The 12,837-nt window shown below is 36.4% G+C and overlaps 2 non-coding genes across 2 annotated transcripts; both read right to left on the bottom strand.

The window, feature by feature from the left end:
• Positions 1 to 8,293: 8,293 nt before the first annotated feature.
• Trnar-ucu lies at positions 8,294 to 8,366 on the bottom strand. The gene has a single exon. It is a non-coding gene; the product is annotated as a tRNA-Arg (tRNA).
• Positions 8,367 to 10,946: 2,580 nt separating this feature from the next.
• Trnar-ucu lies at positions 10,947 to 11,019 on the bottom strand. The gene has a single exon. It is a non-coding gene; the product is annotated as a tRNA-Arg (tRNA).
• Between the last annotated feature and the right edge of the window lie 1,818 nt (positions 11,020 to 12,837).

Below are 12,837 nucleotides of genomic sequence, written 5' to 3'. Positions count from 1 at the left end.
ATTGCTTGAAAGGATACAGTGTTTCGTGAAACATTAAAAACTGCTTTATCAAAGATCATCTGGATGTTGTATCGATATTTTCAGAATTTTATAGTTGTTTTTGTCATTAAGTTTTAAAAAAATATGCGAATATGATATCGTTAAATATTTATATACCCATTCAACCAGAGTTTCTCCCTATTTCAGCATGACATCGACTTTTTATTATCGAAATCGCCTTAAAAACACAAGCAGTACCTTTAGATAGCTCGGAGTATAAAGGAAAACAAATGGACCATTAAGTTTTTACAAAGCAGTATTTTGCATTCAAGACAGGAAGATGAGTGCGTCGCAATGAAACCAACGGAACAAGGGTAGATATCTGTGTCATTTTAGTGACCAAGATCTAAATACATAAGTATGTTTCCTTACTGGTATATATATATATATATTAAATAGATACATGCATTTTAGTTTCGATATTATGGAAGTATATGAGACACATACAGATGATACTTAACTACAATGGTTCCATCCAGATGCATAGCTTAAGACTCATTAACGTGTACACCCTCTTACATCAACCTAAAGAGATTTAATTCTTACATTGAACTTCTCATTGTTTGTGCAATTCCATAAACATTTGCTTAAAATGGGATTAAGCAAATAAATTTTGCCGAAAGTTAAAGCGTGGCGTCCTGAAACAAAACCAACCGGCAGTTGAAGCATCCTTATAGCAAATAAAATACGCCAAAAATTGAAGCGTGACGTTATCAAAATATAGTTCACTGTACTAAGAAACTCTTTTATATTCTAAACCACCTAAACCAGGAACTGCAAAAAATACATGATCAAACGGTATATATGTATACCTCCAACGATGTAAAATATGAAAAAAAGAGTTCGGACCTAAAATTCGAATAGAATTACCCGCCATCTGGAGGTTTATGACAAAGAAAGCTGAATTCTAATATATAATAGTGAACGTCAATCTTTATTATAAATATTGACTAATAAACAAAGATTTAAAGGTTTGGTATGTATGTAGGAGGCGCTTCTTTATTTTTAATTGCTAGACAAACGAGATTTGGTGTGTACATGGGAGGGATTAGCCCATATGCAATTTGTTGACGCATGAACTTAGTATATGTGTGGTGGATATGTTGTACGGCTAGTCCATATTTTTAAAATATCTAGACACATTATATTTAGTGTATATGAGGGAACGTTCCGTTTCTTTTTTAATTGCTTTAATCAATAATTAGTAAATAACCCTATACTCGTCCTTTAATTTAACATGACCTATCTGTAATTGGACACGCCTAGACTGGCTACCAACCCCGAAGATTTTTATGAAGAATTTCTCAACTGCATTTTACTTCTAGCTTATCTCCCCCTAGTTTAGAACATCAAAGGGATCAAAATTATTAGAGTTAAAAAAATATCTAAATAATTCAATATTCTAGAGACGGGGGCCAGTCTAGGACACGCCTAACGTTTTATAATTTGAACTGATCAAAAGGCTATCTGTTTTACTAACCAAGAGACACATCAGGTGATGATAATGGCGGCACTCGATCACTGTGGCTACCTGCGAGAGTTTGTGCATGTGTTCTACTTCCCACTTATTGGTTGAGCCGATTGAAACAACACGCTGTACTGATATTTTTATACAAACGTATGATAACTGTTGATTGTAAAATCCGTACGAATATGTAAAAAAATCCTGGAATTTTTATCAAACTGTTCACTTCAATTCTTTAAACCATACGAAACTACAGGTTGGATTATTGCCGGATTACAGTCCGGTAGCATTACATACATTGTATATGTAGACATATAGTGCTCTAAACCGCACTAAACGTCTAAATGGGAGCTTCCCAGACGATGACAGCCGATCTCCTTTGTCACGTACCCCTCTCTGTAACCAAACAAATGTAAACACAGCTCATTTTCTAATTCAATCCCATTTGCGTTTCTGACAACAAAACTCCTGTCTGGAGAGCCACTTCGTGCGAACCAAGAAACAGACGACACTGACTCGCTGTCAGTGGCGGGAATTTAATGAACGTTGATGGTCTTTCGGGAACTAGCCGGACACGTAATAATGAAATGACCACATTCATTACGCACGAGGGAAAGCACGTGCAATTATTCAATACTTAAAGATGAGTGTACACTCCGGTTTTATGTGTTATAGCTCCATAACATAAAAAATATGTTCAAGTCAATCCTTATAATTTAATTTATTCTACACAATCCCTGTGGAAATCCACTTTTATTGATGGACTCTTTTCTTTTAGAAATTATTACGCTGTTGTATCAGCCAATCATAAGCGACGTTCCAAACGGCGACGTCATTTTTTTACGTTATGGACTGAAACTATAAATGTTTAAGCCAATGAAAATGCTTGTTACAAACAAGATTAAATTATTAGACTGTAATATGCTGAGCAACATGTATGGCTCAGAACCACACACAAAATCGTAACCGGAACTACATACATGAACCCAGCCCTGTCATATATTTTGAAACATTCGGAAGAAGAGTGAGTTATAGCCATTTTGTCGCAGAACATAAAGACGGAAGGATTTGGAATGCTTGGCCATTACTCTGTTTATAGTTTCACTAATAATTGCATCCATTGTTTCTTTCATAGGTGGCGAAGATTAAACATTGGCTTCGGGCTCATGTAAACTCGTCATGCAATTGACCGTTCTAAAATTCATTTATAGAACATATTTTATTGCTGATAATAAATATTTCCACCCTCTATATTTCTTTAATTTTCTTGTTGCGATGGATTAATGACTGCTATAAATCGTAATGTGATATCGCTGCACTAGATGTATTTCTGTACATTTCTAAAAAAAAGTGTAGGATAGGTTTCTACCGACAGATTTTCATTTCTAAGGAGCAGTATTTTTTCAATAATAACATTAACATTTAAAACATCAATAATTGAAAGTTGATTTCGAATTTAACATTAATTGAGGATACAGCTTAGCACGTGCATAAGTTATCCTACAACTACATTGAAAATTCTCAACAATGTTTACTCTATAAAGGACATAATTTACAGGACAACATTTATACCTCAACTTCATTTGTTCAATATTCCAAATTGCCTTTCTCCAACGTTGTAGTATGAAGGTTGGTTTATTTATAGATTATTTGAGAAAGTAGGAGATCGTTCAGAGAGCAAGAAGTGATTCTGGCTTATATCTTGTATGAACAACTGAAACTTACTCATGGATTAGAATATCTAAAAATTAACTTTTCGGGAGTAATAATATAAAATACCTCCAACTTTATATGAATAAATCCTTTTGTTAATTCATTTTATAAGTAATTAATTTACATTGCCAACAAACATTGTATAATAGATGTGTCCACAACTCGGCCTCACCCACCACAGCGCCGTCTGTCGAGTGTTTACTGAGACAAGGGGACATCATCCTCGGGGGTGACAGTCAGACGGCCCGACCTCTGTGACAGCCTGTCGGTAACCCCTCTGATCCCCGTGGCGACACTAATGTAACCCCCATTGACTGCCGTCGGCAATGAACGTCACTGCCCCGTGAAAATGAGACCGCGGTAAAGAATGGCAGTCAAAGTTTCTAACTTCGCGTCCATAATCTGTCACACTGAATGTCTAATTTATTTGAGACGTAATTTTTCACATTTATGTCTGTTTTCGTTTTAGAAATGGGAGGCATGTCGTAGCTATTTTTCATTATGTTACCATCTTTGACAGTCTGGCTTTGAAGCAGATAAGATTTGAGCTATCGCAATACAACAGTTTCCTGCGTTTTCAGCAACTAACTGTAGTTTGTGTATGATCTTTTAGAATAGTTAAATTTCGTATTCATTTCAAAGAGCACAACCGTCAAATATAGCGTTGGTTTTTATCGTGTTTGTTGTTTACGAGAGGAGCAGACGTAGCAGCGATGGGTATAAAGATACCTAGGTTTTGATGTAAACAAGGACGCTCCACACCTTTTTCCACGATATTTTCAGTACATGACGCACTGCGAGGTCTCTCACCAGAGTATTAGTACTCCTGTATAGTCGTAGACTAGCGTTCGAACCCTGGCACAGTCAACTGTTATGTTACCTCATAATATATCTTATCTGATATCGGTATTTGTTTCGGGCTCATTATGAATATTAAAACTATATGTAGACAAACGTCGTGGTACGGTTTTTGATAATCTACAAATTCTGACAATTAACATTCATCGGAAAAATACTCGATCATCTTCGCATGAAATATGTGACCTTTGACCTTTTTCAAGTTTTCATACTTGTTTCTTGTGACCATTGGTCAGCACGGATTGGTCGTAACTATATATAATAGCTAATACAAAACAGGGGATACTCGGATAGCCGTCTTCGCCATCTTTTGTAAATAACTACGTAGTTAAAGACCTGGTTCTTCTTCAAATTTGATTGGTTAAATAATAACACATGACAGTACTTGATCATATGGCTAACACTCTCAGAACCGACCCCTTAACGACCGGGGTTAAGTATGACACCCAAGTACTTTAAGGGTTTCCGTTGCAACATAACTAGTTCACGCACTTCATTCACCGTTTCTAGTTATCCTACACTCGGTACACACTGGCATCGATTTGTACGCGTCGGTTGATTTCATTACCGTTACTTTTGATATTGACTGATCATCCGGCCTTCCGTAGTCGGTTAACTTTCGGAATATCGTTAGACATTCGGAACATCTCTGTCTGTGAAGCCTCCGTGACATGCATTTCTTACCTGATAATATGTCATCCAGAAAGATGGCTAGATCGAAAATCAATCTTAACATACATATATACAACATGGCTAACTCTTTGGAATCTCTACACGATTAAAAGATGCCTTTAATTGCTGGTGAAAGGCGGTTACATCAGGTTCGCTACGCCACACGAATGGAGCCGCACACTCTGAAGCAATTATATCTACGAGAACAATTGTATGTGGGCCTAACTGCACACACCTTTTAAAACAATTGTGTGCACTTAAAATTCCAAGTGCCAGTACTTGAGGGGTCATAAGGGTTTACAAACACGGGGAGACGGCTGCTAGCCGTGATCCGAAGCTTGTTTTACATTATTGTAACATTCAATGTTAACTTATCCCACGACCATTTGGTGGAGCGACAGCAGTGCATTATTTGGAGTACGCGACCTCCCAGCTCGTCCTCCGCGGTAATGTCGGAGAAGTATGACAGTATCGACACTCGTCGGATTCCCTGTTCTTATGTTACAGTAGGGCACTTAGCGGTGAAATCAATGCGCAAAACAGTTTCGGTGTTCACGAATCTTGAGGCGGTCAAGCTCGAAAACACTTAGTCATGCTAATGTTGAATTTTTTATCTCCCCCTTTCACAATTACAGTAACACAAAATTGAAAAAAGCCATAGGATCTAAGAAAGTGTGAGAATGATACATTTCGAGTGTCACTTAAGATTTCTTACCTTTCATCAAAAATATAGTTAAATTTCCGAATCAATAAAGCAGGGATTTTTAAAAATAATCTTGACCCGCTCTTGACGTCAACTTGACAAATATGACATCAGAATTGACCTTCATTTTAGGGTGATGTTCCACATGACCTTTGTTATGTGACGTCACATTTGACCGAGGGCGAATAGTGTCATACGTGGCCTAGAGACGGAAAAGTGACACTTTACCCTGGAAATGTGATGTTTACTTGAACAAGAAAGATGACGTCATACGGTATCTTTATCATAACCTCAAAAACTTCACACAAAACAGGAACTTAACGAACAAAATGAGACGATGTGTCTCACGAAGTTAAACAATGTATTGTAGAAAATCCCTGTGGCATTGTCCATTGTAAACTCTGTGATGAAATGTAGAAGATAAAGTTCGATCATTCAGGTTACCATTGTGCATGCATTGACGTAAATGCTTGCATGTTTAAGTTCACGTTAATTGCCGTGAGAAGGTTACAAATTGGCGATAATGAAAACTGCGCTGACAAGCGATGGTTTGTTTAACATATTTTCTTTTTGAGTCATTTTGATGGGTTTTAATGCAGTGGATTTTGTTTTATTTTGACAAACGCGATGGCTTTTACGTACGTAAACAGTTTTGGTTGGCAGTCTGGCTTTCCAATCTAGCCGGGTTAATAAGCAACGTGTTGACGCTATCGACCGCCAGCTTGACATCTCAGATGCGTTTTCCGGGATTAAATCAACCTAGCGCGATCACATTGCTTTTTCTGGTAAATGAATCGACTACGATTCGTCCGAATACATAAATATGTATGTATATATACGTGCGAGTGTGTGTGTATATATATATACTATACTCCCTTACGATGTATCAATTAAACCGGCTATATAGCTCACACTGGTTCACCTCGACACTTTGGGTGCAAATCCCTAGAGTTTCAAAACATTTACCAGACTCTGCACAGCGAGGTGACATTACAGAAGAAATGAAACGAAACGAAGCAGACACTCCAGTAATTAGATCACGCGAAATGCCCGCTTCTTTCCATGAATGATTCGGAATTTTTATCAACTCTTCTGTCTTGAACATTTTACCCAGGCGTTATCATCTTTTCGGTTCACACGTTTCTCCAATCAACATCTCTTTTCCATACGTGTATCCGCTCGTCTGTGTATCAATATTCACACCATGAGTACACTTCACAGAATCCTTTTGTCATTTTTTTGCACAAAACCCCTATCATCTGTCTTGACTTAATGGTTCCCTATTATAAATAAGCATTAGGAGAATATTTTAGATTGACATGAAACAACAAGTTTTGATAGGTCGAGTTAAGCTGATCAACCTTTAGGTGAGGTGGTTCTCTGATTCTAAGATAATTAAAAGTGCAGGGATGCATATACGTACAGATCCATCTCACTTTTCCAGTTCGCTCCTAAAATATTACCCATATTTAATTCCCAATGCAGCGTGTCTAAGGCATCTGTCGCAGTAAATTGAATAAAATAGCATTTCTATGCAAAATGGTCTCTAGGCTTAAATAGCCTTCTGCACTGCTGACTACTGGATAAAGATTGATTCAATAATCTAAAAATGAAAAATCTTATTTTGATTGCGATAGCCATCAAAAATGAGTTTGCTTTTTATAAACTATCAGATAAGCGAACTCCCTGACGAGAATAAACGTTGACATTGCCAGGTCTCGCGAGATTTGAGATTTTGTTATATTGCAATGTTCTTAATGGATTTTATTGGAGTTCCGAACAGTGGGATTGTCTTTCGGAATACGACTAAACTGATCAGATTAATGGCCCACTGTTTATTTGGATGTCAGACCAGGACACGGAAAGAACATTTAATTCCGTTCGGGAGTTCCTTATAGCTTAACTGGCCCTGTCAAGATGGACACTATTTAGCAGGCCCCAGGTTCACAAGGGCTCGTATAAATCGAGGAAATTCCTTCATTCGATTTTCCATTGAAAAGCTTTACTGGAGTTAAAGGAAATCTTGAGTTAAGGAAATTATCTGCATCTCCTGAAATTGCAATAAAAAAAAAAGAAACGTTTACAAATCAGGAGCCAGAGTACATCAGTTCTAAATTCAAATCAGACCATTACTTTTTAAGCTTTGTTATTTTTCTATGTATTTAGATTTAGTATATCTGAAACTGTATGAAAGGTACTGGAACCACAACAACTGAAGTTGTCAGATCACGTGTCTTATATTGTACTGCCGAAACCAGTCACATATTTTCCTCTCGTAGAAAACAGCAATACAAAGAAACACTTTCTATCTGAAACTAAAATTTCTCATTCTTATACACTCAAAGATGCGGCAAAATCCAACAACACAGTCGAAATCTCGGAATGTTTAAAATACAACCAGTATCAGTAAAACGTATTTCTGATCGTATCTGCGTCTACATGACCATTGTTTTCCTATCATCCTAAATACACTGACTCAAGGTTCTCTCTAAAGGTTAAATAGCGAAACCAAACTTCAAAAGCGACATTGAATTTAGCAATACATCGTGCTCATTTCAAAGTCTACACACGTAAAACTACGTCAAAACTAGAATTTGAAAGTAATGAAATAGAAATACGGCAAGTTGGTTAAATATCGCCATGAATATATGTCTCATAGCCGTGATCCGTTCTGTATACTGATCGTGAAACAAGAACTTTTTTCTTTTTCTGAATTCATTGAATATAAACATGTCGTTCGTGAAAATATGTTTATGTATGTATTTTAGAAATTAACAAAAAATATATATTCTATTTGTGGTTTCTACAGTTTTGTTTATAATTTTGTTTCAACAGCAAAACAACATCCCCGGCGGGATTCGAACCCGCGGCCTCTGGATTAGAAGTCCAGCGCGCTATCCGCTGCGCTACGGGGACTACATATTAACGGTATATATGCACGCTGTTTACTTATAATATATTATATAAACGTCTGACCTTTCTGTCTGTGGTAATGATATGCGAGTGATTACCTGTGATCATGTTGGGGCAGAAAATACTGGAGTTAAGCTTGCACAATGTCCATTTATGTCGTATTAATGGCTTCGTTACCATTAATTATTTATTCGGTTGTTGCTGCATTTCATGTCACGCAGAATAATTTTTTTACCAAATACTTCTAACATAAGATTATAGATCTAAATATTATTGGTAACTGACATCAATGTTAAACGTTTTGCTATATTGGCATATATTATATACATGTACATGTATATTTCACTGTCATGGTGTTTTTACCCTTAATAAAAAATACTTGTGTGACATGCAACTTGTCAGTAAACCTGGTCTTATACATTAAATTATTATGCTACCCCTCTGTGATTATTTAATATCTGTGAAATTTTATTTTGCTTTTGTTATCATTGTTATCAATTCTATAATTGGATTTGGGTCTGTTGAATCGAAATCAATAAATCAAACGTATGTGCTGCATTGCTTGTGTACTTTGTTTAACTTGTAACATTGCCTCTGTGCTGTTTGTTTGTCGTTTAACTAGTCTGTATAATTACCTGCATGTGATTGTTATTATACTACATGTTTGTCGCAAGAATAGCACTACGGTGCTAATGTTTTATTGTTTTAAATATTGCGACGTTAAGCTAAAATTCTTGTATCTTGTATCTTGTTTGAACGGATAGGTTATGAAACCGCCTGGGGAAGTTATTTCACCAATCTTTGCTTTTCTATTATTCCAACAAAACGTTAACGTTAGAATCTTAAATAGAGGGTTCATCTCAAAAGCTACAAACATACATTGTACACGACATGAGGTGACTGAACTTCCAGGTGTGATTATAAAGATGCATTTTGTTATTCCAACATAACTTGTCTTATTGAGGAGAAAGGCTAGGTTTGTATAACATCTCAAGTGATCTTCAATATCTTTAAACTATGCTAATTGGTCATTTCTGGCCAAACAAAAATGTACCCCGAATTCTTCGAAGCCCAGCTAGGATACCCACTTTTGATGTCCCCACACGTCAAATGGTCACTTCAAGTTAATCTCACGTTTATTTTATAAACTGAGTGAATTTTAAAAGCAAATGAATCCTAAGTAAACAGTTATATTCTCTCGTGTCTGTTTCCTCGGGTAATAAGCGTTGAGGGCTCTTGAGTAAGGCGCGCCGAAAGGGGTGTAGGGGTACTTGATATCATCCGGGTACTTCAGTCAGACTCGTGAATGATTGTTAGGATGTTAAAGCAGGTAAAATACAGTCAAAATACAGGTAAATACACCCGAATAACGCAAACTTTAGACTTATGAACCATCAAAAGGAAACGCTTCCATTAACGGAAACTTGAATATTTCTAATGCTTCTTAATGTTGATATTACATTTTGAAGTAGGTATGGAGGGCGGTGTTTTTCTGTACACGTACTTCTCTCCCAAGTCATATACGCTACACTATAGGAACCGAACAGAGATACAAAAATGTTTTATTTATACGTAAAACATCAAATATTATTTGCAAATTCTGTTTAGAGAATTTCAGGGGATTGTCAAAAACGAAATAAACTTTAAAAAAATAACTTTATGTAGATCTATATTTCACAATGACTTTTGGTTAAGTTAACAGTTTGTGACAGTCAGTGCGCAGACGTCTCTGTGTCATAAACGTCAGAATAATTCGGACTACTGTGTCATTTACTTTGGTCAACAAGGGCTGGTATTCATGGGAAACATTTGGAGCAAAATAAACAATCTGCATTTTTTTTATTCCTTTACGACGTTAAGTTGTAGAGTTCTACTAGGTCAAGTTTTATTTTTTACACCCACGCCACACGTATACGTGCGTAACAAGAGGTCGATCATGTGTTTAGTCTGGACATCTACCCCTTCCCTCTGCCCTCTCTCAATACAAACAAACACTTTCTATCTGAAACTATAGTTCCTCATTCTAATACACTCAAACATGAGGCAAAATTCAACAACATAGTCGAAATCTCTGAATGTTTAAAACACAACCAGTATCAGTTAAACGTTTTTCTGATCGTATCTGCGTCTACATAACCATTGGTTTCCTTTCATCCTAAATACCCTGACTCAAGTCTTCGTCTGTTCTCTCTAAAGGTTAAATAGCGAAACCAAACTTCAAAAGTGACATTAAATTTAGCAATACACCGTGCTCATTTCAAAGTCGACACGCGTTAAACTGCGTCAAAACTAAAAATTGATAGTAATGAAATAGCAATGCGTCAAGTTATATTTGTTGCTAGCGTCATGTACTACTACTAGTACATTGTATATCTCAACGACGGTGGAACATTGAACTTCTGTTGGAAGCCGTGATCCGTTCTGTACACTGATCGTGAAACAAGAACTTCGGTTGATAACAGATCCTTTTATTTTCAGAATTCGTGGAACATACACATTTTGTTTATACAAAATATGTTTATGTATGCATTTTAGAAATTAACAAAATTTAATATATTTTTTTTTGTTTCTACAGCAAAAAAGCATCCCCGGCGGGATTCGAACCCGCGGCCTCTGGATTAGAAGTCCAGCGCGCTATCCGCTGCGCTACGGGGACAACATGTTGACAAACGTATTTATGCAAGCTCATTACTTATAATATAAACATCTGACCTTTCTGTCAGTGTTTACAGTATGAGAGTGCTTACCTGTGATCATATTGGGGCAGAAAATACTGGAGTTAGCTTGCACAATGTCCATTTTTTAAAATCATACTATGTTAGTTTATATCCTGTCAATTATTACGTTTTGCTATATTAGCATTTATTACATACTTACTAATAAATACGGGGGTTTTGTATATGCGATACGACACAATTGCCCTAACCCATATCAGCCCTCGTCGTATCACATCCCAAAACCCGTATCAGCCCTCACCGTATCACACCCCAAAACCCGTATCAGTCCGCAAAACCCATATCACACCCCTTTTGGAGTTTTTTTTCGTTTTTCAATATTCCAAAAATAAAAATAAATCATAAGATAGTCGTTTTTATTAGTAAGTATGTAATAGACAGAATAAAACACGCCTTTTACCATATCACACCCAGTTTCAACCCGCGACCAATATCAGCCCTCACGCCTTCGGCCCTTGGGCTGATACTGCAGTCTCGGGTTGATACTGGGTGTGATATGGAAAAAAGGCTTGTATTATTCTCTATATATGTGCATATCTGTACATGTATGTTTCACTGTCATGGTATTTTTACCCTTCATAAACAATACTTGTGTGACGTACAACTTGTCAGTAAACCTAGTCTTATAATTTAAAATGTTTCCATTTGCTCTGCATTGCCACTATATAACATTACCAAACAAAATAGAAAGATCCCCATTGGTGTAGTGATATGAAGAACATGTTCGTGAAATCGTGACTAAATGACGTCGTTTTGACCGATGATCACTGTAACTCGCAACAATGTATGTAGTTATGTTGTATAAAAGGTTAATATCATCACGATGGAATATATTGATTAAATTTTTGAAGTTAAATTCATGATTTTGTGTTTATTTCCACGAACTATCTGTTTTTTTCCGGGAACGGTCGCGTGTACACGTGACGTCACAAGAACAAGTTCCATTGGCAGACAGCGCGAAGTTTGACTTTGAAATGCGATAACAGGTTGGAAATATCAATTGTCTGAAATCCTGTGAGAACTATAGGCTAATAACTTTCCAACGAAGGCAGTTTAATGCTTAATTATTATGCTACCGCTCTGTGATTATGTATGTACTGCTTTGCTCGTGTACTTTGTTTTACGTGTTAAATTGCTTCTGTGATGTTTGTTTGTCATTTAACTAGCCGACTTGATTGGGAAAATCACGCACGCGATCTCAAGTAAACTCTCCGAATACATATTTAAATACTATACGTTGGTGTCCCTAATCCTATCATTACCTCTTTTGCTGTTACCCATCTTTAACATCTTATATATATATACATATATGAATTGTATTAGGTTATTACGTGACTCATTAATTTTGTATATATATTTTCTGTTACGGAAAGGACGTAAGTAAGTTGCAATAACTTTTGTCCAATCCATTTGTCTTTTGTTGCAATAAAATTGATTTAAACTAACTAGCCTTCGTGTTTGTCGCAAGAATAGCACTACAGTGCTGATGTTTTATTGTTTTAAATATTGCGACGCTAAATAAAAATTCTTGTATCTTGTATAACCTTGAACTATTGGAAACATTACCGTGTACTATCCGTCACATTACAATTTAACGTGAACCTTGCGCCACATTAATGTACCATGAACCTATAGCTTGATTAATATTGAAAAAAGATGGCATGGAAAATTTAGTCTGGACGATTCTAAGATTAAAATAGAGACTAGTCTCGCGAGAGTTACGTGTTTTCGTACATCAC

Source organism: Mizuhopecten yessoensis, unplaced genomic scaffold, assembly GCF_002113885.1.
Source record: "Mizuhopecten yessoensis strain PY_sf001 unplaced genomic scaffold, ASM211388v2 scaffold11133, whole genome shotgun sequence".
NCBI lineage: Eukaryota > Metazoa > Mollusca > Bivalvia > Pectinida > Pectinidae > Mizuhopecten > Mizuhopecten yessoensis.
This window is presented reverse-complemented; position numbering and strand designations above follow the sequence as displayed.